Source organism: Lissotriton helveticus, chromosome 3_1 (assembly GCF_964261635.1).
Source record: "Lissotriton helveticus chromosome 3_1, aLisHel1.1, whole genome shotgun sequence".
NCBI classification, from domain to species: domain Eukaryota; kingdom Metazoa; phylum Chordata; class Amphibia; order Caudata; family Salamandridae; genus Lissotriton; species Lissotriton helveticus.
The window spans coordinates 288,035,051-288,062,216 of record NC_136061.1 but is presented as its reverse complement, the minus strand read 5'-3'; the positions used below and the strand labels follow the sequence as shown (position 1 = coordinate 288,062,216).

General features: G+C 43.1%; 1 protein-coding gene across 1 annotated transcript in view; it reads left to right on the top strand.

Annotated features, from left to right (window-relative positions):
- BRIP1 (BRCA1 interacting DNA helicase 1) overlaps positions 1–27,166 on the top strand; it is a 1,630,984-nt gene that overhangs the window by 123,430 nt on the left and 1,480,388 nt on the right. The window lies entirely within an intron of this gene.

The following is a 27,166-nucleotide window of genomic DNA, read 5'->3' as shown; positions in this document are numbered from 1 at the left end:
ATAGAGCTTTAGTGTTGGCTAAATTATTGAAATGGCTGGAGACCATTGTCAATTTTCTTAAAATGTGTTAATCTTAAACGTCTAAATTACCCTTTGATTACGTATTTCCCATCTGTGTTTATATTCAAATTTTAACTAACATTACATGGCAAATGTGAAACATACCTTAACTTCAATTTTGTGTATTTGTATTTTGGAATCTGTGATAGCGACTCTGGTTACAGTTTAATGCATTAGGGAAAGAAATTCTGTTTTGCTAATAAGTGGCTCTCTGACACATCTACATGAAAGGTACTCCCACCCCCCAAAAAAAACAAGCCACCTAATGTTGATCCTTATACGTTTTGTGAACATTGTCCGAGGGGACAAAGGTTATGGGGAGGGGGGTCCTAAAATATACTTTTACCGTATACATTCCCATATAGGGTATTTAGCCAATTCTACAGGAATAAACAATGCACAGATTAACACCAAATTTGGATGCAGGCAGAGGGCACGGTCTTTTCTTTATTTGATGTCCTTCAAATCGATTTGGCATGTTTTTGTGGAAAAGTAAATTTTGCCATATCATATGTGCCTACGTGTTCCCCATCTTATGTCATATGCTCATGATCGATATGCATGTATCCCCTTCTGATCGATTAAAGACGCAATTATAGTTGTGTCCATCTCTAGTATGCCAGTTTCTAGTCCTCGTGAATACAACGAATATTAGGCCTATGCAAAACTACGTTGCCACATTTCACAGTGTGCACGTTAATTCATTGAATTGTCCCCGTTTCTAGGCCTCAAAAGGGCCCGGACTCAGATTCAGCTCCTGTCTCCTGAACACTCTCCGAGGAGCGATACAGCCCCCACCTGTATCCCTGACCCTTAGCTTACTTTCATGCCTCGCAGTGCCCGGCTCGGCCTGGCTCTGCCTCCCAGTCTGCCAAGAGTATGTTATGTTTCTAGTTATCAGTCCAGCCCTCCTTCTCTGCATTCCTGAGCTACTGAATCGCATCAATAGTTTCCGTCATAGTCTAGCCTTTATGTCTCCATGTAAGAGAAATACTGTATTAATGTTCATGGAATATTCCTCACACACGCACTACATGTAGAATAATGCATGCACCAGTCTTAGTGTCTGTTAGCCTTTGCCCTGATAACTTTTGGATTCTATCAACATGTTCTCTAAACATCAGATACTAGATATGCCTGGGTACATGTCGCTCTGACACTCCAGACTTTAGTCTCCTCTTCTAGCACAGAAGTCATAGCCCCCAGTTCCTCCTGGTAACACGTCATTGCCAGTTTGCGCGCACCACTAGGTTAGAGGTCCCAGCTGCTCAGGTAGCCCCCTCCATGTTTCCGCCCCTTTTATGACATATTCTGTTACGTTTACATCACATGTCTATGTATACGCCCTGTACACGCCTTCTTGTTACATCATTTTACCCTTATCTTTCGCGACTGCTGCAAACCCCGCCTACTGCTACGCCTACTGTATTGAATGTAATGTGTTTTGTTTAACTATAAATATTGTGCACTGTTATTAAAAGTCAGCCTTATTCCCAGATCCTGCCCCCGGCAGCTGCCATCCTATTCCCGTACAGGCTGTCCTGTTCCTGTCCTTTATGCTTGATTAAAGCCTGTCAACTCCAGCTACCTCGAATCTTGACTCTTATTTATTGAGCTACCTGTTTATTGATTATAGTCAAAAATAGATCCGGTAATTAATTATTTATTTACCACATAATGGCGCCCGAATAGGGACTTGCCCTTTCCCCACGCGCCGGAGAAGCCACGCAGGCCCCCTGATCCTCTGCAGCCGTGACGGAACCATACCGGCCACGTGCAGATATTTCTGCTTCAAGTATCCCTCAGGCCCACGGAGGAGACGGAGGTTGCGGTCCAGCATCCAGACGAGGCGGTGGAGGAACGCGGCGAGTCCCGACCAGAGCCCAAGCCGAGAGTCCAAGGTCCGAGGTATCCGGAGGCCCACCTGTAATGTAACTGAAGTCCGAAGTTCGTCCGTCCGTCGTCGTAGCAGTCCAGTCCAGTCCGAGGCCTTCCGTTCTTGCTGCCCGGTGAGTACCGTTGCTGGGGTAGTATCTAGACAGGGTCAATTAATTTGTCTCTGGTCCGTGGGTTTGGGTACACAGATCCAACACGAAGTGTCCACCTAGGTGGATGCGGGTCCTGACGTGTCTCTTTATGGGACCGGTAAGTTTCGTACTGTTTTAGCAGTGCATCTAGTCATTCCAGTGAGTTCTGTTCTCGAGAAATTCATGTGTTTCTGTTCTCAGTATTCCAGGTAATATTCTGTCCGAACTGTTATTTTAAATGTTATTTCATGTGTTTTCAATGTTGTGGTATGAGTGATTTGTTTTCTTAAGTTATTATTGTGTTTATCGTGTATTGTACTGTGTCCAGATTCCAGTCTAAGTTATGCCTCTGTTCACGAAGTTACGTCAGTTAAAAACCAGAAAAGGTCTGCTCGAGGAAGCAGTTCCTGTCCCGCCTAGGGACAGTCCAGGTCATTTTATGTATCATAAGCATGGCATAAGTGCCATATTATATCTAGACTTATGGGTAGAGTATACCAAAGAATTAGAGGAAAAATATAGATGGCCCGTATCAGGTACGTGGGATGCCGAGTGCATCATGCGAGTAGAAGAAGCATTATGGAAAAAGAAAGCCAGACAGTCCCAGAAAGATGCCATCGAGTTATGGCGCAAAGAATCTCAGAAAAGAACCGAAAAAGAAATCAGAAAGTCAGAATTAAGTAGAGAATCCTCAGAAAGAGCCCAAGAAAGGGAATTAATCGAAATAGGTGAACGAGTTAAAGCCGAACAGTCAGACAGACAGAGAAATGCCCTCATTAAGGGTATGTATCCTCTTCTTGCCGAGGGCTTGCCCAAGGCAACCCCGGAAGCACCATGTAATTTTCCGCCACCATTAGTTCCGATTAAGCTATGTCACAAACCGACCGCAGCTGATATTTTTCTCTCGTCCTATTTGGACGACACAGTCTCAGAATATGCAAATCCTGTTCCGCCAGTTCCTGTAAATAATGTAATTCCTGTTCCTTCAGCCACCGGGGCACCTGTTACAGCACCTGTTACGGTACCCCCGGTCCAGCCCGTAGTACAAGTACCCGCTACATCGGTCACTCTGCCAGCACGAAGAGTATCGGTCGACGATTCCAGTTTAGGGGCCGCGGGGGGAGGTCCTCCTGGTACCCCGCCGCCACACAAACGTGTAACGTTAGTCGAGTTACATGAACGTGCGTTACAGCGTGCGCCCAAATATCAGTCCGTTGCAGATATCAGACGAGCTCTCACCGAATGCCGTTATGATCCAGTCCCAGGCGATGACGATATGGTTATATATTCATTGCGTGTAAGACGGGTGACCGAGTATTTGGACACCCTACCGAATATGAAAGAAGATCTAGACAGAATATATTGTTTCATCCGTACAGGAGAAGACCCAGAAAGTATTGGCGAAATCATGTCTCTAAGGAAAGCTGAAACTCAGCTCATGCTATTAAAGTTTCTAGTTAATTGTTTAATAAGGGAACAAGATTATCCGACTAAAGATCCGATCGAAATGAGAGTTCTGACAAAGTGGAGTGATCATATAGCCGAGGGAAGACACAAGACACTCAGTAGTATAGAGAGTATGTACAAGAAGATTCGTAAGGAAATAATAAGGTTACACGAGAAACGCAAAGCAGCACAAGTAAGCGAGAAAGAAGACGACTCTCCTACCGAAGAGGTAGACGACGAGAATCCCACCAGAATAGCGTATGTAGGTAAATCTAGATTTCCAGACCGACATTCACGTCTAGAACACAAGAAAGTTTTTCATCTTCCAGCACCAGAACAAGGTTCTCTTGAGCAAGTATTTCAAGCTACCGATCACATTCTCAAATCACGAATCGGTTATAGTGAACTTAGTACTATGCATGAACAAGAACTAGCCCGATCAGCAGTCCGATGGGCTACTGATTCTACCACTTTTCCAGACGAAATAGTGGCACAAATGTTTCTGAAACTGCCCCCAGCCGAGCAGCGACTGGTGGGTATGTATATGATCCAGCACCTCATCACACTGTATGAGGGTCAGCATTCTGATCCAGGTCCGTTACACGATGTTCTGAACCAGTTACTCCAATATAGATGGAGAGGTTTAGGTACCGATTTAATTAGTATCATTCTAGAACAGCGCCACAAATATAGAACGTTTCTGAATCCGCATTTTGTTCATGTCTCACCTCCAGAAAGTAAACCATTTTACATAGATAGACAGCATCCGTTACGAGAAGTACACCCAGTTAGGACAGCGGGTGGTGAAATGCAACGAGTATTTGTTTACACCCCTATCACCAAGATGGAACTCTTAGAGATGAAGAAATTAATTCCCTGTCACGACAAAGACCCAGAAGGGTTCCATCGAGAATTAAAAGACATGCTCCGTATGGGAGAATACACATATCCTGATATCATTAAAATGCTAAAGGTCCTGTTGCCCGCAGGGGTATATGAAAAACTCAAGGAAAAAGAATGGGAGGTGGGAGAGAAAAAGATAGATTGGACAGCTCTAGAAGCTGAAGATAAAATACGAGTACCAGGTACCGGTCTTGGGGACAAATGTAAAGAATTGCCCGAGTTATTGATTCAAGTTTTGCCAAGGTTACTAGCCACGAAAAAGGAAGATTGGGATGCAATCTCAGCATGTAAACAGAAACAGGATGAAGACACTAGTGATTTTTACTCTAGATTTAAAAAATGTTTTATTATTAACAGTGGTTTGAAGACAAGTAGCGAGTCGTACCCTCATCTTTTTGTTACTAAACTAGTCGAGAATTCAAGTCCACAAGTTAAAAATCGAGTTTTGAAAGTCGAAAGTACCTGGCAAGCTAATACTCCGTCACAAATGCTCCAGATGCTCCAGTATCACCAGAACAGAATCAGGGAAGAGCAAGAACACGAGAGGAGACGTATGAAAGACACGAAAATGAAAGTACTAGTTGCACAATCTGTTCCACAAGACAGTCAGAAGAGGGGTCCGAATCAAGCCAGTCATCCTGCAGCTCCCGTTAAAGGGACATGCAATTATTGTAAACAGCCAGGTCATTTTATAAACGAGTGTGCAGTTCTGAAACACAACATAGCAACTGGTAAAACTAAAGAAAGACCACGTCCGCCTAGACAAGAACAAGTTTCACAGACTTCTCAGTCACCACAGAATGCACAACAGATAGTTCCAGCACCGCAGCCTATCGCTGCAACACAGCATGTTACACAGCAAATGTACCAGTATGCTCAGACAGAGTATCCAGAGTATCAACAGTATTCATGAAACAGCCTAGAGAGGGAGGTAGGCTTGCCTCTCATCGAGATACCTGTAGATCAAGAGGGTCCCTATGTACACAGTCAAGTATTAGGGAAAGACAGAACGTTTCTGATTGATACAGGGGCAAGTAGGACTACTATCAGTCATGACGAGGTTCCAGGGGCTCCGCTCTCAGGCTCTAAAAATGTTTCCCTTGGATTTTCAGGAAAACCGATTGTTAACGAGATTTCAAAACCAGTTACTCTAGAAGTTGGTCCATTGTCCCGAACTACTGATTTGTTACTTACGAAGTCATGTCCAGAAAATTTGTTAGGCATCAAAACATTGAAAGAATTAGGTGCAGTAATTTGCTGCTCCCCAGAAGGAATCCGTTTGTTTTTAAGAGACTTTAAAGGTCACTATGTATTACGCGATTTTGATCCAAGGTTACTAAATATACCGCAGCATTTATGGGCGCAAGGTCCAACTGATGTAGGTTTTATGCAAATCACACCCCATCGTGTGACTCTCAAGCAAGGTATAGTTTTGCCACGAATCAGACAGTACAGATTGCCACCTGAGGCTGTAGCAGCCTTATCCAAAATTATTGACGAGCTTATTGCTCAAGGAGTGGTTGTAGAAACTGACTCCAATGTATGTAATTCTCCTATCATTCCAGTCATGAAACGTACTGATCCAAATGCACCTCCAGTATATCGATTAGTGATTGACCTTCGAGAACTTAATAAATGTATCATACCCCAGTATCCAGTAGTCCCAGATATTTCTTCCCTACTGACAGCCATTGATTCTGAAGCTACATTTTTTACTGTCATCGACCTCAAGAATGCATTTTTCAGTGTCCCGATTCATCCAGACAGCCAGTACCTTTTTGGTTTTTGTTTAAATGGAAGGAGCTATAAATTCACACGAGCTCCTCAAGGTTTCACAGAAAGTCCTAGTATTTACAGTCAAGCACTTAAGAGACAACTAGACAACATTCACATGCCAACAGACACTGCCCTGCTCCAGTATGTCGATGATCTACTGATCACAGCCCGTTCTGAACGTGACTGCGAGCGTGCGTTACTTACAGTTCTGTATTTCTTAGCCGAGATGGGGCACAAGGTGTCCCCTTCCAAATTACAATTCTGTGTCCAGCAAGTGATCTACTTAGGCCACTTATTGTCCAAGTGGGGTAGGCAGTTGACACCAGACCGTATCCAGTTAATAGCGAGTCTTCCACAGCCCAAGACACAGAAGGAGGTACGAGCTTTTATTGGCCTCACTTCTTACTGCAGACAATGGATTCCTCAGTATGCATTTCTAGCCAAGCCACTGATACAGTTAACGACACAGGAGGCAGCCGTATCGACTGTTCTCCCTTGGACCCAGGAACATACACTTAGTTTTAGTGAATTAAAGAAAGCCTTATGCCAAGCACCTGTTCTAGCTACACCGAACTACAGTAAGCCTTTTACACTTTTTGTCACAGAACGTGATGGTACTGCATTATCTGTTCTCACACAAGATCAAGCAGGACAGTACAAGCCCTGTGCTTATTTTTCTAGCACATTAGATCCGGTAGCCCAGGCTCTGCCTGCGTGCCTCAAGTCAGTTGCAGCCACAGCTCTAGCTATCAGACAAAGTGATTCCATAGTGTTAGGACACTCCCTGACAGTACAAGTTCCACATTCCGTGGAAGTTCTTTTAAACCGAACACAGACTCAGCATTTGACAATTGCACGTTTAACAGGTTATGAACTGACACTGTTCCAGCCACACATAGAAATCAGACGCTGCAACATTCTGAATCCTGCTACATTGTTACCGTCAGTTACTTCAAATCCTGCCACACATGACTGTGTGGAAATTGTTAACACTATGACCAAGCCAAGACAAGACCTGACAGACATTGCATTACCTAATCCCGACCTGACACTTTATGTGGATGGTTCATGTATGAGAACTAGTACAGGAGAACTAGTAGCCGCGTATGCAGTGACTACTGAAACCGAAGTTATAGAAACACACCGTATTGACACCCTGTCTGCTCAAGCAGCAGAGCTAGTCGCTCTGACCCAAGCCTGCATACGTGCCAAGAACCTGAAAGTAAACATATACACAGATTCACGTTACGCATTCGGAGTCGTACACGACTTCGGAGTACTCTGGCAGGAGAGAGGTTTCATGACTTCTCATGGAACCAAGATTCAGCATGGTCTCCTCATTCAAGCTCTGTTAGAGGCAATACATTTACCGACAGCTATCGCTATCATGAAGTGCAAGGCACATACGAAAGTTACTGACATCATTTCCCAAGGTAACGATCTAGCAGATCGAACAGCCAAGCTTACAGCTCAGACACCAGACATTCCAGTTAACAAGACACAGACATTCACTCCAGAACAGACTACTTGTATGACAGTTAAGGACCCTACACAAGATGTCATAGACATACAGTTACATGCTACTCCCGAAGAAATAAAGAAATGGTCCGAACAAGGAGGGGTCCAGACAAATCAGGGATGGGTGACGAAGGGAAAAGCCACATGGTTTCTCCCCGACTCTATGGTTCAAGTCATTATCAATACCGCACATAGTCCAGCACATCTAGGAGAAAAAGCTATGTTAGACAGTATTCAGAACCTTTGGTTCAACAAGCACTTACGAGCTGCAGCCAAGCAGAAAGTCCGTACTTGTATGATATGTTGCCAATTCAATCCAGGTAAAAGTGTCCCGGTGGAACAAGGTGGATTCCAACCTCCTGACCACCCTTTTGAAGTCCTCCAGATGGATTATATTCAGATGGAGCGATGTCGAGGTTTCAAGTATGTCCTCGTAGTTGTATGTGCTTTGTCCAGGTGGACAGAAGCATATCCAGTTCCAGATTATACAGCCGCGACCACTGCCAAGCAGTTGGTTCGTGAATTTTTTCCCCGTTATGGACTCCCTAGGGTCGTGTATTCTGATAACGGCCAGCCATTCTCATCCGAGTTAATGAAACATGTTTCCCTTTTGTTAGGGTACCAGTGGAAGTTCCATTGTGTGCGCCATCCTGAAGCAGCCGGTCTCGTAGAGAGACATAATCAGACCCTGAAAATCCGTATTGCCAAGACATGTAAAGAGAAAGGTGTAGACTGGCTAGTTGCCCTGCCAGTTGCTTTATTCTTCATGAGGATGGTTGCACATTCCAGATCAGGTCTGTCCCCTTATGAGGTCGTATTCGGCCGCCCCCCAAATATGTGGGGTACACCTAGACCCCGCAGTATTACAGATGTTTCCAGTAATATGTTGACAGATTACCTAGCTTCCTTGATGTCTGCCCTACACTCTTGTCGTTCACAGGTTGCCGCTGCATTCCCAGACAATACTGAAGTGAAACCGCATGAGGTCCTTCCAGGCGACCTCGTGTTGGTCAGGAACTTTGATCGTTCAAGCCCGCTGGAGCCCCGCTGGAAGGAGCCACGTCTAGTCTTGTTAACCACGAGGACGGCGGCCAAGCTAGAAGGAAGAAAAGGCTGGGTCCACCTGTCCCACATCAAGAAATTCCATGGATTGCGTATAAAAACATTTGCCAAGAACATTTCTAAGGACTGCCTAAAAATTGACTCTGAATCCAAGACTCCCCTGTTAGAAAAAACTCCGCAACAGGAGTATAAATCAAAGCTCCGGTCTAGTAAAATAAGTCAGCCAGTTTAATTGTCTAAGTCCCTCTCGGGTGAAACGGTTAGACAGGTTTCTGACATGTATGAAATAGACCCCCATAGTGAGAGAGTTAGTCAAAACTCTATACGATGTATCGTTTTTCTAAGTTTCTTATTGTTTCTAATTTTGATGGTTACCTGCACAAGTTATGCATTACATTTATGTTTTCCAATTTCTCATGTAAATAAGTTTTCTAATGCTACAGTAGAGCACACATTTAGTGATCTGCCTCCTCACGAGTTATCCTATCGTCTTGCTATGAGAAATAATACATTTATCAGAATGTTACACTATTCACACCAGACCAGCAATGCTACTAATTGTTGGGTGTGTGGTCGACTCCCCCCTTTCCAGACACCGAAGGGAGTTCTGCCACTCTTTCCTTATCCGTTTTCACACAATGGTTCGTGTGGAGCATGGTCCACTTTAACGTCATCCTCAACTGATATATCCCTTCTGAATAGAACATGTTTCCCAGACAAGCAAGGTCTCCCCCATAGAACAGGGTTAGATCTAGAAAATGAAGTATATAATTTAGGTAATTATTCTTCGAATTTTATGGTATTGAATGTTCAGTCTGATACTACTCCAGACTTACCTGCTATTTCAGTACTACCAGTCAAAGGCGAATTATGTGTCAGAAATAATGGTTCCACACATGTAGGACATAGTGATTGTACTACTACTGTCAAGTATAGTGACAGTGGGAAATCTATTTTCAAAGCCTCACGTCATTCTTATTTTGTTTGTGGTCAGACCGCATATGTTCGTCTGCCCCTCGATTGGGAGGGAACATGTTACATTGCCTTCCTACTGCCACCAGTTTTTCTAGCCCCATCTGATTATCACAGAAACACACATCTAGTACACGTCAGACATAAAAGGGAAATCGAGTCCCCAATTGTCGATCAAACTGAAACTACTCTAGAACAATATCAAGACTTTAATAAAGGTTTTTTCTTCTTTATAGGACCTGTCCAGAATAGTAAGTTAATCCGTAGGTTAACCAGAACCCTTGAAGCAGTAGTGAATGAGACTACTTCTGCTCTAGGTAACTTAACCGAAGAGCAATCTGCTATGAGATTTGTCGTGCTCCAAAATCGTCTCGTTCTTGACGTCATACTGGCCGATAGAGGAGGAGCATGTAGAGTCATCGGATCTAGTTGCTGCATTTTCATTCCTAATAACGCGCCGTCTGTTTATTCAGCTATAACCAGACTTCATAAAATTGCCCATCAGTTACACCAGAATCCAGGCACCTGGACATGGTCCGGTTGGCTCTGGAGTATTGTATCTGCCTGGGGATGGAAAGTATTGTCATTCCTAGGTATTGCAGTAATGATCATATTCAGTTGCTGCCTCTGTATACAATGTGGCCCTGCGATTTGCGGCATTTGTGCTACCTCTTGTATTCCTAGTCCTAAATCCCGTTCCAAGACAATTCGAGACGAGCAAATGATGCTATATGAAATGATAGATGGTATCATGAATATTGATGTTTCCTGATGGAAACGTAGGGCACAAGGAGGGAATGTGGAAAAGTAAATTTTGCCATATCATATGTGCCTACGTGTTCCCCATCTTATGTCATATGTGCATGATCGATATGCATGTATCCCCTTCTGATCGATTAAAGACGCAATTATAGTTGTGTCCATCTCTAGTATGCCAGTTTCTAGTCCTCGTGAATACAACGAATATTAGGCCTATGCAAAACTACGTTGCCACATTTCACAGTGTGCACGTTAATTCATTGAATTGTCCCCGTTTCTAGGCCTCAAAAGGGCCCGGACTCAGATTCAGCTCCTGTCTCCTGAACACTCTCCGAGGAGCGATACAGCCCCCACCTGTATCCCTGACCCTTAGCTTACTTTCATGCCTCGCAGTGCCCGGCTCGGCCTGGCTCTGCCTCCCAGTCTGCCAAGAGTATGTTATGTTTCTAGTTATCAGTCCAGCCCTCCTTCTCTGCATTCCTGAGCTACTGAATCGCATCAATAGTTTCCGTCATAGTCTAGCCTTTATGTCTCCATGTAAGAGAAATACTGTATTAATGTTCATGGAATATTCCTCACACACGCACTACATGTAGAATAATGCATGCACCAGTCTTAGTGTCTGTTAGCCTTTGCCCTGATAACTTTTGGATTCTATCAACATGTTCTCTAAACATCAGATACTAGATATGCCTGGGTACATGTCGCTCTGACACTCCAGACTTTAGTCTCCTCTTCTAGCACAGAAGTCATAGCCCCCAGTTCCTCCTGGTAACACGTCATTGCCAGTTTGCGCGCACCACTAGGTTAGAGGTCCCAGCTGCTCAGGTAGCCCCCTCCATGTTTCCGCCCCTTTTATGACATATTCTGTTACGTTTACATCACATGTCTATGTATACGCCCTGTACACGCCTTCTTGTTACATCATTTTACCCTTATCTTTCGCGACTGCTGCAAACCCCGCCTACTGCTACGCCTACTGTATTGAATGTAATGTGTTTTGTTTAACTATAAATATTGTGCACTGTTATTAAAAGTCAGCCTTATTCCCAGATCCTGCCCCCGGCAGCTGCCATCCTATTCCCGTACAGGCTGTCCTGTTCCTGTCCTTTATGCTTGATTAAAGCCTGTCAACTCCAGCTACCTCGAATCTTGACTCTTATTTATTGAGCTACCTGTTTATTGATTATAGTCAAAAATAGATCCGGTAATTAATTATTTATTTACCACAAGTCGTCTCCCCACCTCCAACTGTAAAATCATGCTCTCTTCACATCTGGACTGTGTATTCCATTGGCTACGAAGAGCTGATGTTTTGCTCCAGAAGGCATTACTGGGTGTGTGGTAGTTATCCGAAAAGAAAGTTACTAGGGCCACGATGAGGGAGTGTGACCTCACCACATCCTCAATCATATTTAGAGCGATTCTAAGATTAAGAAAATGATTACCAGAAGCAAACTGCTAAATCTGGCCCCAGTGTCTGCAAGCATAACTTTAAGGCCATAAACATTTCGTCATTCCATGCCACACTTGTAGATGTGACCTTAACTATATATCTAATTCTGCATGCACGGGGGCATACTGTGTGAATTGTGTAGTGTGTGCAGTCTGCAGAAACATAAATATAGTTTTTTCAGTTGCTTATGACTTTACCTCATTTGATAAATTTTCACGTCTGTATAACTTTGAATTTGGAAAATGGTCCTGACAAAAATAGTTCTATATTAGAGTATATTACTAACGGTTGCATAGCTCCATGCATTAGCGGGATACCTAGAAAGCAAAGTTCATAACCGTTTTCGCGTAATAAAAAACAGTATATAAAAAATTGCCTATGGGAGACATTTTCTAACTTTTCATTTTTTAATTTCAAATTTGTTTTTATTTGTTTTAAAGGCAAAAAAAAATAGGCAAGCAAGACAGTATATATGTAGCAGGCATATAAAGCGAGCGAGACAGACAGGCACGTCTTCTCTAAGAGTCGTCGAAGAAGCAAGTAAAATATGCCAACACAGAGAGTCACTGCCGATGTTGTGTTGAAAATGCCATGTACGAAAGTCAATTAAACAAAGCAAGAAGTAGAAGAACCAAACCCCCCTCCCTGTTAACTTTTCATTTTTTAATGGAAAAAATACAATAACCGATCATAGAGCATATATTACTGAAAACACTCGCATTTATCCAGTTTTACCAGAGGAAAACTACTGCAGCTGTGAGGGGTAGCCCTGTTCCAGACATTTTTAAGGTGACTACCTGTAAGTTAGTTCATAACATGAGATTCACTGTAGTGAATCTGGCACCAGGACTTATACCGTAGTAGGTTAAGCCTCTCTCTGTAATATATATTTTAAATGTAATTATGTTTTTCTTTTCATTGCTTTTGGTTCTTCCATCCAAGTATGGTTTATTCTTCAGTTTACTAATGTAGTACATTGGTGCTTGATTCAATCGCCCAGATCTGGTCATGTGATGTTGCGGATATACTAGAGAAGTTCCCATGACTGGCACTGGTGACACAGATGTGGGTACAGTCACTGGGCTGTCTGGATTCTCAGGTGGATAAGTCCCACTTCTGACATCTGAAGTTGGTGAATGTCGAAGCAAGTGCTTGAAATGTGAAGACTCTTGCGGACTGAACTTTCCAAGACGTTGAGCAGTCACCATGTGTTTTTTACTAATCACAACCCTCAGTGGGTCAGTATCAATTGGAGCATCATACTTGCGTTTGTGTTTCTGCCTGACAATAACTGTTTCTTCTCTTTTGTACACAGTATTCTGAGCACAGCGGTGTCTGTTCACAAAGATCTTCATTGTGCGTTTGTGAGACAAATCAGTCGTGCAAAGTTTATCAATGTCAATAGATGTTTCAGTAGTCTATTGTGGTAATTTGGTTCCTAAGGCTTTCTCAAACATCAAGGTGGCAGGGCTTTCGCCTGTGGTAGAATGGTCAGTTGACCTTCATGCATGACGCATAGATTGAAGAACTGATTTGAGTTCAAGCTTTTCCAGCCCAGTGAGCTGAATAGTCTTCTTGAGGGTGCTCATTAATCTCTCGACAACACCTTTAATGTGATTTTGGGACAGTGTCCAAATTAATTTTGCACTTTCACTTGTCGTTCCTGCTTCGACCGGCATCCTTCCTTACACAAAGCTAATCCGACATGCGTACGTTGCCCAGTGGTCGAAATTGACATCACACACCCATCTTCCTCACTGTCGCTTGACAATGACAAACCTTTAGATGAGGAATTTGATGACACTAAATGTCTTTCAGTTTCTACTTGCCTCAAATGATGTTGCCGCTTGGCCTTGTGGGTGTGGGTGGAACGTCTCTGGATTTTTCTGGCAGCGATTTTGTTTTCTCGTCGTGACGCTCTTGATATTTCCCTTGCTTTGTAAACGTTTACAAAATGGTTCTCTTTCCTGCAGTCTTTACATATCTGTCCAATGAAGGCACATTTACCAAAATGTGGAAAAGAAAATCCACCTCATAAACGCAACTTCTTTTTCTTTGAAGACTTTATTTTGTGTTCTTCTACCTTGTGTTTTGGCTCACTTTTCACACTTAGTGATGATTCATTTTGGACCGTTCTGGCCTTCATGTTAGCTACTTGTCTGTCAGCTATCTCTTCTGCTCTAGCAGCCATGAGTATTAACTCCAAGCTCAGTGTTTCTTTCAGCATTCATTGTCTGAAGGAATCAGAGAGACAAACTTCTATTACTCTGAGACGCATGGCCTCTTTATCATTGACCTTGTTCAACTTGCATATCTTTGAGTGAATCAAGTCTTTCTACAAACTCATCCCTTGTTGCACCAGCTTTCTTGGTACAAAATGTACTTTTCATAGTTGCAATTTGTCATTGTATTAAACTTGATGTTCAGCATCTCTTTAATTTGACGGAACTTTACTTCACCACTGTGTGGTATTTCCGTTATCCCTTCTTTTAGTCCTTCACCTGCCAAATTCTTTAAACATTTAGTGAGTTTTTTTTGTCATTTACTTCTTTCAGCGCATCAATGAAATCATCGAAGGTTTCGATCTAGGCAGTCCATCGGTTGCCAATAATTTGCTTATTGGCGGTATCGAAGGGAGGTGATGGTTGAAAGAAGCCTGTGGTGCCGTATTTGATGCTCTTTTCAGCACCCATTCGGAAAAAAAGTCACTATTCCTACATCAGTCTGTCTGACATGATGTTTCAGCCTCGTAAGCACAACCCCCGTGCTGCTTGGGTAGTGGCGCCAGGTGCTGAGGGTGGATGGCTCTCTTTTCTCACGTTCTGGGAAGCGTGACTGTATTCTCTATATATCTGGTTAGCATTGCCTCTAATGTTTCTCTGCATTTAGCCGTTTCTACTCACAGCATTCTCTTGCAACTGGCTGTCGCCACTTGTTGCACTTTACATAGCTAGTTGTCACTGTCTTTAGCTTTTCTTTGTGTTAGAAAGGTTTTTTGCATTTCGCACTTTGCAATCACTGCCTTTGGTGCTTCTCTGTACCTGCGTTTTCGTACTGTATGAATGACTGCTCTGTGTTATGCTGTGGCACAATTTCTCTTGTCTCAATTTTTCTTTCAAATTTCTAGCCGACGACTAACAAGCTTTCTGTAAGACCTTCACTTTCTCCACAGGCCTTGCACTGGTTGGAGTTGTGATTTGACTCCATTTACGCCAACTGTAGATTTTTACTTCGAATGAGGCACCCGTGACACGCACGAGCAGTTTGCTGGACCACGAGAACCTCTCCGGGAGACCACTCTCAGTACTGCGGGTTTACGCCAGTTGTAGCGTCCTCCCCAGACTGGGTTCATGCAAATGATCACACCCCACGCAGAGCTTAGTATTGCACGTATTTTTCCTCAGCATGTAACCATTAACTGAACATTCCACATCATGAATTCTATCTCACACACCCACGCAGTTACATCACTGTTCTACGGAAGTCTGTCCGGAACCAAAAGGGTCCCGTCATCTCTAACTCACCAGACACTACAGTAACCCAGGTTTTATGTAATTCTCTCTTAATCCATAAACATCCCAGCTGCCATCCCATAGTTTAAAACATAGCTGAAACTTTACTTTTGTCACAGTACTATCCCTGTTTTCCTTCGGTAAGGATCTATCCGACTGATACTGCAGAGATGTATGGGAAGCTGACAGCTAATGGAATTCGGACAGGTGCAGTGTTTGATTTATCTGTACAGCCTGTGATCAAGGTTACATTTTGCCTCGTGTACAACCTATGATGGAGGCTACAAATTTGCCTTTTAGTTCTTTCACTAAAAAAATTGTACAAAACAATGATGTCTTCCTCAAGTGTGCTGTACAGCTGAGTTGCCTGATTGGATGCATTTTAGAACATGTTGTCTCTGATAAGCTTGTTTTCTTTTATTTAATGCTTCTTCACATGAACATTTTTTATTTAAAAAGCGCAGTAGGGAGCTACATGTGCACTACAGTATTCTTCCATTTATGGATCCAGAGAGAATACTCATGACGGAGAACTAGGATTATAGGTAACTTTTGCTTACAAGGGTAGATCTGGAAAGATGCATTGCAGGTTAAAATTCGCATAGGAAATGAAGGGAAAAACATTGGAACGAGAAATGTGGGTTAGGCACCAGTCAGTGGCGTCTGGTAATCAACAGCGTTGGGAGAGGTGGGGGTCAGGGAGGTTTTGAGGGAATGAAAAAAATAAAGATTTACCGGTCTTCTGTGCTGCCGCCTTCTCCTCTTGGTTCTCTTCGCCTGCTTCCAGGGCAGGAAGCAGGATGCACCTGGCTCCCAGCCTCCCTCTAACCAACCATAACACTGCCATGCATGCGCTGCGGATCAGTGCTTAGCCAGAGCATGGGAGGCTGGGCATGTTCTCCATGTAGGCTGTAATGCAGCCTGTATGGAGAACACACAAAGTGCACAAGACTGGTTGACCGGCCTGAAAGGCAGGCCAAAGCGCCATGCACACTTGGAGTGGGCAAACCACTCCTCCCCTGCCCTGCGAGCATAGCAGCCCCGTCCCTACCCAGCTGAGCAAGGGGGAAGATAAAATGATAATAAAAATCAGTTATTATAATTTAGTTTTTTCCTTTTTGACCTGGTCAGTGGGACTACGCTCCTCCACCTTAGCAGTGGAGCGGTCACTGGCACCAGTGCAGCTGACAGTGGTGTTGGGTTTTTGCTTTTTTCCAGCAGTTGACAATACCCGCCTCTGCCCTTGGGTGAGGCACAGGATACAAATTCCCCCCCTGCCGGTAGGCAAGTTGGGTGAACGTGCCCTCACCTCGCCCTTGGGTAAGGTGGGTGGTGGCAAAAAATATATCTTCGTGCAAGTAAATGACATGGCAGAAAAATGTAACCCCTCATCCTTCGTCCACATGGAAGCGTTTGTAAAGACACCCTATGCCCTTGGTCATGGCGAAAGGGGCCTTATGTAAAGTTGAAATGTTTTTTCTCCTTAATCTCTCCCTTTGTTTGCTAGCACCCAGAGGCTTAAAAACGTGCATTAAATACTTGCAGAGCTTCTATACTTTAGTTAATTGTGGAGTATTTTTAAACTCTTCTGGTTTTGCGAACACCAAGAGACATTAAAAAAAAGGGAAGACCTTTTAAGGGTTTTACACATTTCAGTGAGACAACGGCGGCCCCGTCTTTTTCAGACTTCACCGTTTTGTATCCAGGGAAGTCTGGAACAGGTAGCATCCTATTCACAATTGCATGTTCTGGTGTAATTGACAAATTGCCTTCGGAATCGTAATTCATGAAACACCAGAACCTCTGGATGGCAGTATTGCACCATATTACACAGTGACAAGTTATCCGGAACACACAGACACATTGTTCATTAATTTTGTTAAAATGTGTAGAAATTGCATAATTTCCATAACACATGAATGCATCCAATGGGAGGCTTGGAGAAATATTTCCTCTGTTTATTTCGTTATCATCTAATCGGTCTAAGCATGATAGTGGCTTTAAATAATACAAAAAATGCAAAGACACTGCTCAGCTTTTTATAGTAATCGTTTCATAAAAGTTAAATAACACTTTAACATTCCTAGTGCAGTTATTAGTGGATTATTAGCTTAACATTACACAGAGGCGTTGTTAAACCCCTCTCTTATCTACAGGATGAACACCTGAAATATCGCAAACCCCGATTTTTTTTTTTGTACAAATAGAATATTAACGGTAGAAACTGTTTAAACCGACGCCAGGAGTGCGTGTGACTTAACTTAAGTTTTTCAAGGTGCGTGTGGGTCCATTTTACTCCAGTTTGGGGTTTGTTCTACCCTGTAGGGGCTGGAGCTAGGTTTTCTACTCTTTACATTGTCCCTTTTTCTGCTTTGAGGTATTTCCTGCACCAACTGAACTTGGCCGTTTGAGGCGAAGTGAATTGTGTAGCAGGGATGTTTCTCAAGATAGATTTGGCTCTGTCTGTTCTCTAGGAAGACAGAGACTTTTCGTAATAAATTAGCAGTGAACGTCGGCTGAAGTGGGGCGCTCTAGGCAGCTCCAATGCCTGTCATTAGACCGGACAGCTGTCTGACTGTAGACCTTCCTTGAACAAGAGAGGCATATGAACCTGTTTGCAGGCAAACACAGGAACTCCCCGAGCTCCTCACCTAGGCATTCCAGTCGCGATTCCAGGCCCTGGAGGGATTCCCTTCCTGAGAAGAGACTCTGACCTTGCCTTTCCTACCTTGTGCAGAGCCTCTGCATAGCCTAGCAGGTTGCTTTGGGTCCTCTGCCCATGCTTGCTAACGTTCTGCGTTTGGTGGTTGATTTTGGTAAGCAAGTTCCCATCTGCCACATTTTAGGGGACGTCCTCTCTGGTGTTATGGGAGTTTGGGCGCGAGTGGTGTTGCAGAGACCTGTACGATGTGGATATTGAACTAAACAATTACTTTGGGAAAGTTGAGAGGATTTTTTTGAGATGATGTCACAACCTAGGATACCACAGCACTGAGAGTATTGGCATTTATACGTTGGGAACAAATATATTCAAGGTTTTAACCACATCCGAATTAAATCTGGTAGCAACCCGTGTCAACCACTGGCAGGATCAATAGTGGCTGTCCTTAGGAAGTAGGCTCCCCCGGACAAACAAGTTCATATCTGGAACACCGTCCCAGATCCTTGATGCCTTAGATTCTCCATTGAAGATTAAATAACGGAAGTAGGCTCTCCTGGACAAATGAGTACAGATTTGGAATACCGTCCTAGATTCTTGATGCCTTCGATTTCTCGCTGAAGATTAGAAAACAGAGATCCCTGGGTGTAGAGAACAAGGTGTAATATATCTAACCGGTCCTGAAGAAGGTGGCTCCGATTCTCATTGTATGCCACCGAAACGCGTTGACCAAGTCTCTTGTAAAATCCTATTGAATGTAGTAACCCTGTATTGGGCAATAGATGAAAATCAACTAAACGTGTTAACTTGTTCAGATAGATTGTTTTGTGATTTGAATGTGTATGAGGTATGAGTGAGTGGTTTGACTGTGTTGGTTCTCTACCCAGGAATGAATGGATGGCAGTGTGGATAATAATTTATGCATTATAGATCTCTGATGAAAAATTTGTATTTTTTGCTAAAATGTTATGCTGAAAATAATAATATGGAAAAAAAAGTACTAATAAGAAAAAAAGTAATAAAATAAAAAAGAAAATGAGAAAGTAAGAAATGTCTTTGGTATTTGGTGTTGTCCATGTTGGAATTCAGTGTTTGAATCCTTTGATAAAATAGAGAGGTCTCGAGGGAGCTTTTTCATAAGTGTTGGTTGTTTCTTTCCCCTCTTCTCCTTGACCTGAAAGCATTTTCATTTGAGGTGGTCCCCTAACTACTAATGGTAGTTTTCTGAGCCATGTCATCTGTTGTCCAAGAGTGAACAATGAGTTATTGCTGTCGCAGTTGTTGTGTCCAATTGTTCAGCACCAAGAGAATTTCAGGAAGCCATTGTCCCCATGAACTACAGATGGGCAGTCAACTATGTTGTTTAATCCTCAGGAGATCAGCCTCCCTTTTCTTCACTCCACTGTGGGCTTCTTCCTCTTGATCAGTTTTGAATGTGAAGACGTCTTTCCTAGCGATCCAAGTAAATAGTGTTATATGGTAGAATGGCTGATGGGACTTCGAATGGCTCGGCAAACAGTTCCCTGTTGTTTTTTTGTTTTTTTACACGAGAATCAGTTTTTTTTTTCAGCTAGGGAATTTAATATTCAACGCAGCAGACAAAAATCGCAAGATTGTTTTAAATTGTAAATCCTGTAGCCTCATTCGATTTGGAAAAGGTTTAGTCCTGCATTTGCGTGTTTACTGGATCCAAGTGTACCCAATATTTCAGACAGTGGCTGCCTCAACCTGGTTTTAATTAGAACTGACCAGAAGAAGCCTCCCCTCCCCAAAGTCACATAAGCTATTCCTGAGTTTGCTGGTTGCTTTTGTGGCTTTGAAGAGACTTCCAGGCACTTACGACACCACTGCTCCTCCTCATAGAAGGATCCTTAGATTGGATGGATTTTAATAGAAGCCTTGACTTCTGATGTAACTAACACAACTTGCATTTTGAGCGGGAATGACAGTGGTAAATGGGACAAAATAAAGGTATTCCTACAGTTTTTACCCACTGACTTAGTGCCCGGTAATTTCATACCACCTCATTATGGTGTTGGAGGGCAAAACTTACCAGACAGCCAGGCAGGTGTCACATAGCTTGGCACAGTTACTTGGATAAGGTTTTATGCTGTTAGACGTGGGCTCCTTTCCATTACCGATCATTGACTTAACGGTTAAGGGAACATCTTTGTTTCAGTCTTATACAGATCAAGAGATCTAAGGAATGACAAATGAGCCGTCATTGGTTCAATCATTGGTTCTAAAGCAGAGAAGAAGTAGTACATGTTTACATGGAAAGCAGTCTGAGGGAGGACATATTCCACAGCCAGTTTCATGTCCATCGGGGTTGTGTAAGTGGAAAAGCGAGCGGTCAGACAACAATTTAATTAGGCACAAAACCGGTAAGTCCTAAAATGACTCCCTTCGGCACCCCTCCTCTTTGTCTCGCAAGTAGGACACAGGATGCAGATGTTCCTGCAAGAATGTAAAGACATAACTTCAGTTGTTGGGATGCTGGAGACTGTGACTCTAGGCTACAGCTTTCAGTTCATTTCCTAGGCGGAGCAGATATGTCTTGGTCTTCTTATCCTGTGACAAAATGAGCTACAGACGCTGTTGCTAAAAAGCACAATAGAGATGTTCTTTTGATGCCCTATGTACAAGGGTGTACTCAAGATAATCTCCACGTGGACAAGAAAGATACAGAGAGAAAAAGGACCATCTTAGATCTGAGAAGCCTGGACTAGTAGATTGTCAAACAGTAATTCACCTTGAAGTGGATTTCCCCCTGCACTAATCTAGAGGACTTCATGTTCACTTTACATTGTCAGGAGACCTATCTCCACAATTAAGTGTGTCAATATCACATGCACATCATTTCGTTGGTGATGTCCCTTCCCATTCACTAGTTCTAGATGCTCCTTCTTGGTTTGAAACCTGCACTAAAATGTTGACTAAATGGCAAAACCTTCAGGTCTAGCCTTGCCTGATGACGTACGGAAATCAGCTCCAGAGACAAGTGAGCAGAAGACCATCGAATGACATTGGATCTGCTCCATTCGCTAGAGTTCTTTTTGAACTGAAAGAAATTTCGTGTTGATCATAAGGCAACAAGTATATTTTTTGAAAAGTAAATTTTTGGGGACTCGGAGTAAAGGTAGCTGTTTCTATCATTGAAAAAAATATGCCTGTGCCTTAAGAAGAAGATAGGAGCTCCCGGAGAAGACTCAGCCAGTGACAAAATGTAACTTCTCATATGAATCTTGCATCTTCATGATCCCTCATGCTCCCTTCTGGATGAGATCGCTGCAGGAAATTCGAGGAATCAACCAGTTTCATTTGTATCTGCTCTCTGCAAATTGGGATGACAGAATTACTATGTTTCACAATGGCTTGGTTTAGTGGAAGACGATGGACATAGTTATTCACCAGGTAATTGTAATAACATATGCATCCCGAAACTCTGCAGAGCAACAAGGCTGTGGCTGTTCAAGTACTCTACCAACTCCTTAGGTAAAATCCATTCTGAGGCAGTCAGATAATATGACCACCCTGCTCAGAAAAATGCAAGAGCTTTGTCATTTTGCAGTTCGACACAAGCTATAATTGCTAGTTCTGCATTTTCAAGGAATTCAAAATGATTGGTCTGCCGTCTTAGAAGTCTTTTCACGACAGAGCACGAACGGCAGCTACTTTCACTGGTGCTGTAACTCTTTATTTCACAGAGTGAGTCGTCACTAAACTAGTTCACTACAGAAGTAAACAAAAAAATACTAGTCCAATGCACCAAGACGTCCAACTTCAAAACTGCAGTGGAATTCACTGTCGATAAGCTGGTATGAAATGTTTTTCCAATCAGATCTATAATCCCATTCACAATAATAAAGTTCATTAATTTAGGTCATCAATGATCCTGAATCATTGCCCCAGAATTTGTGAGGCATATGTAGAATCAGGATCTGTCTGTACCATCTCCGATCAGGCTACCTTGCAGAATGGTCCTATTGTCCTGGAGTAAGAGAAATATTTTGTATCACTCCCTAGCCATCATCAACCATCCCCAACCATCCTCAACTAGCTCCTTAAGAACTGCAATATCAATATTTGGCTGCACCTGAAAACTGCAAGGACATTCTAAGGGAGTATTGATGCCCCTTGACCAGATGCTGCTTGCTATGAAGTTAAGATTTATTATGTGGTTACCTTTACCCATTGGGCATAATGACGAGAGTGACCTTAATTTAAAGAGCACAACAACTACTCTAGCAGTTTCCACCGCTAAGCTGTAATTTTGGTGCGATTATATTAACTGGAGAAAATATGGGTTTTTAAACCTTCCTGCAGCTTCAGTAGATTAAGCCGACTCAAATTGTGGAAAGGAAGCTTGTTTAGGAGTAACATATAAAGAAACCCATCCTCCATGTCTCAATCTTCCACGGGTAGGTATTGTAAAATGAAATCTGGAAGATGAGCGAAGACTCAGAGGAGTGCACCACTAAAGAGGATATTGCAAAAACAGCTGGTTGATTTTCTGTACGACCAGGCTTCTAAGAACCACCTTTTTTAGAATGCGGAGCCAGGACAAATCAACAAGAAGTTAATATGACACTGCTGCATTTTGAACCATTTGTGCATTTTGGCCATAAATGTACAGGGCAAACTTTGGTAGCTTTGCTATAATTCAACTAAGAAACAATCTCAGCTTGAAGAGCAGTTTTCCTGCATTTGACTGGTAGTTATAAGAAAATCTTCTGTAGGATGTCAGGGTAAAAAATCTAACTGAAATACAAATTTGTAGTATAAATCATAAATTCCATGGCTGATGATGCCAGAGAAGGATGCCAGCCTAATTTGTAGGTCACTAGGAGTCAGCCCAGAGAGAGGGTGATCCTCCCACCACTACCATTTCTGTCTTAGTGTTGTTTACCCACATAGACTAAACATACATACATTTGATTGCAGTGGTCAGACAGTTCCTGAAATGGTCATTCACATCACAATAAAAGATTAAACCGAAGAGACTTATTTAAGGCAGTGAGTGGGGAAACGTGAACATAATCGCGGGGGACTCCCCATACAACTGGTCAAGAAAAAGACAAGGAGATATTTAGACAGTCATCAAAACATTACATCAGCCAAGCACATGCACTGTCTCTGGCTGCAATTGAAGACAATCATTGAAGTAGTATGGGGGCAGGGGCAGGCTCGAAGGTGCTGACAAATCCCAAAAAGACCATGGTGGTGACAAGTTCTTGTCCAACAGGAGCCAAAGATCATCTAAACGTCCAGCAAATTCTAATTTTGCCACATGAGAGGGACAGAAACCCGTCCGCTCAACAATTAAAAATTGATATCCTCTAAATTAGATAATGACTATTTATCCTCAATTCAATTCAAATATTTATTAAGATTTGGAACTCATATGAGGTCCATATCAAATACACACAAGTTAATACAAGAAAAATTAAATATAGCAACACTCATTCCAGAAACAGCAAACAGAATAAAGTGGCAAGATGTATCCTAGGAAGGAATAAAAATGTGCAAGGGGCAATAACTGTCAACAAGTTAAAATACAGACTAAAATGCAGAATTCATCCTCAGCAGAGTATTTCATTTTAGCAGCAAAAGGAATTTACAAAACGTATCCTATCCTACGCAAAAAGCAATACAGTAGCAGCAGTGCATGCGAAAAAAACGCAATCCAGTATCTCACTTTAGCTGAGTCTTTAAGTTAACAGCGGAACAGAAGATGGAAAATGAACACAGCATCTCCCTCTTGTGCAAACAACAGCAGAGTACAGGATTAAAATATACACATCAACTCCTAAAATAATTATAAAGTTTTAAACACACCGCTTCATTTTTAACACCATTTTGAAGCTAAATTTTTAACACCATTTTGTAAGAACATTGTCCGTAGCCAGCGAAGGCGGCTCAAGGTCAAGGCTGGACATGCAAACAAGACATGATCCAGGGTCTGAACACTCAATTCGCAAAGGTTACAGGTTTTTCCATTTCTCAGATTTGGGGACCAGTGAGCAGTTAGATCGTTTAAAGGTAGAAGATTCATACGACATAATGTGATAAGTCGACGGGTTCCATGCTGTAAATTCCAGCATACATATTTTTGGAAAGTTTTTGGTGTATTCATCCTCCTTTTAGCATTGCCTAATCCAAGAAGAGCAAAGAGGTTGGCCTATGGTTGTTAACTTTGTCCGCATTGCGGTTTCTAAATAATCCTACAACTTTCTCCTTTTTTATGATGGAGGGCTCACGGCTCAGCTCTAGCATATGTCACAGCAGTCAATTCGAATTATCTCCTCTATTGCACTGCACAGGGTCCAAGGACAAGCCTAAGAGCTGCAAAGTTGTAAGAAACTGCAGTCAAAGACGTATGACGAGGGTAAGGCTGGGTGTAATTCCGTCGTGAAAAGAATCCTTGGTAATTGAAGGAATGACCTGAAGTCTCATGGATATTTCTAGCAGGAAAATGTTGCCTATATCAGTTTGAAAGGCCTCATCATAGTTCAACATAGGAGAAAGGAGTCACTTCGAATAGTATTAAACACATTGTTGGCAAAATTGCGAACAATGAGAATCTTATTAGCATTCAAGCTAGGTTACACAGCTGTAAAAGCTTGTTTAGTATAGTCATTCTGGTATTTTGCAAGTGTACAATCATTAGAAATCCAAACACGATCTGCACACTTTCCAAACTTTTAATTGAAGGAGTTCTTTGTTAAACCAGATGGTCTCTGGCCTAGAACGATTGGATGTAATTACTTTAACAGGGATACTTTCATCAAGTGCCTTCTTAAGCCTGTCATTAAAGTGCTCCACATCAGCGAAGATATCTCCAATTAATCAATGCACATTTTATTTTAATGTAGTGGCAAAGTTAGATTTGTTTACTTAAGTCCACACTAGACTTCGTATGGGCACTGCGGCACAGGAGTAGGGGGAGGTAAAATCTGTATCATGATCAGTCCAGGTAAGGGATGATTATTAATGTATTTTACTGTGCTACATGAAGACAATAGCAGACTAAGAATATGATCCTTCAAATAAGTAAGATCAGTGACAAACTGTTCAAGGCTCAAAGCTGAGAAACAATCCAATATGCATGAAACTTCACGTCCTAAGGGGGAGTCAGACCACAAGTTAAAGTCCTCTACCAATAGAAATTAAACTAGTGTAGATTAAAAGCTGTTTTAAAGGCACGCAATTATATATCACAAACTTGCTAGAAGGTCCAGGTGGTGGGTACACCACTCATTTTTTGTTTGAATATTTTTTATTGATATTTCAACATATAGGAACAATACAGAGCTATATCAGAGGAGGGGTAAAGTTGAGGTTATTTGTGCGGTGTACAGTGATGAATAGGTACAGTGATAGCATTACACATTGCGGTCTTCTCGTTCCTTGACCGACTTAGCTGAAAAGAAGAAAAACAGTACATGGTACAAACAGCTGTCCCTCACTGTGTTCCTCACTGGAATGTGTCAAATAGAGATGGCCTTGGTCGATTTAGTCTAGGGAGCTTGTCGTGCAATTGTGGCTCATAGCGCGCAGTGTCTGTGAATCCAGTTGGACAGCATAGGGGCAAGGCGTCAATATGGGCTGTTATAGGCATGGCACTGTCCACTCCGTGTATGAAACTGTCGTGAAGTATGCGTGGGAGGAGAGAGAGTGAAGATTCCAGTAGATATGGTTCTATAGCACTGGGACGTGGGTCATGGTTTTAGGACGCAGCTCGCAGTGCAGCTATACAGCTCTTAATTAGTCACAATGGGTCCTCATCACTGTCAGTCCTGCCGCGTGAGCTCCGTAGAGAGAGTATGGATTTCAAAAGAGGAGAAAGGGGGGGGGGTGGGGAAGGGCGGCGGCGGTCAGTAGGTTCGGTAGCGTGGTGTAGCTGTCGCGGTGGGAGCGTTGCGATGATGAAGGGTTTTAGGGGAGTCGTCAGGTGTGCTTGTCGCTGTTTATCTGGTTCCGGGAGAGTGCTGGGACTATTGCGGTTGGTGTGGGACGCAGGTCAGTCGCGGATCCTGGCGTTTCGCCTGTTAAAGTGTGGTGTCATCTGCAAGCACATCAGTCTCCCCGTCCAGTGGTGCATGTGTGTCCTGGCCAGGGGCATCGGGTGCACGGTCGATTTCGGCCGTTCCCTCTGTTGCATCACCATCCCTCCTGGGGGAGGTGTCAGGTGAGTGGTCTCCCAGTAGTTGGCATTCTCTATGGAAGGCGCCGAGCATGTCGTCCCATAGAGTCGCAATTGGGAATTGCCGCAAACCTTCTGTTTCCTCGTTGCGGAGGATGATGCTCTCTGCTGTGGCCCAGTTATCTAGGGAGGTACGCCAGTGTTGCGCTGTGGGTGGGGTTGTACGTTTCCAGTGTTTAGTGAGCAGCCGTTTAGCTGTGAGGAGGCCAAGGTCCCAGAATCGGGAGTGGACTTTATTATGATTGGTCCTCTTGTAGAGGCCCAGTAGGCATGCCTCCCATGTGTGCGGTATTGGCATTGCCGTGCAGCGCTTGAGAATCAACAGTGCCGTCTGCCAATACGTTTGTATCTGAGGGCAGAGCCATAGCATGTGTAGCAGGTCCGCACTATTGAGCGCACATCTCGGACAGCCAGCCGTGGCGCCCGGGAAATACTGGTTGATCTTGTCCGGCGAGAGGTATGCTCTGTGTAGTATATAAAATTGAATCGGTTTAAAGCGTGCATTACGGGGGACGTTTTTGGGGCCTGCTAACATCATCGCCCATTCTTTGTCCGTCCACTGCCTTCCTCTGTCGGCCGCCCATTTATCACGCAGTGGTTGTAGAGTGCGCTGTGTGTGTGACAACAATGCTTGTGTCAGCCAATGTATCACGTGTGATCCGTTCCCCATGACGTGTAGGTGTTGTATCAGTTGATGTGTGGGGAGTTCCTCAGTGATGTTTCCCCATTGTCTCGTGTATGCCGGCACTATCGAGGCGTGTTGCAGGAATTGTCCCGCCGGGACGCCCGTGTCGTTGACTAGTGTCTCGA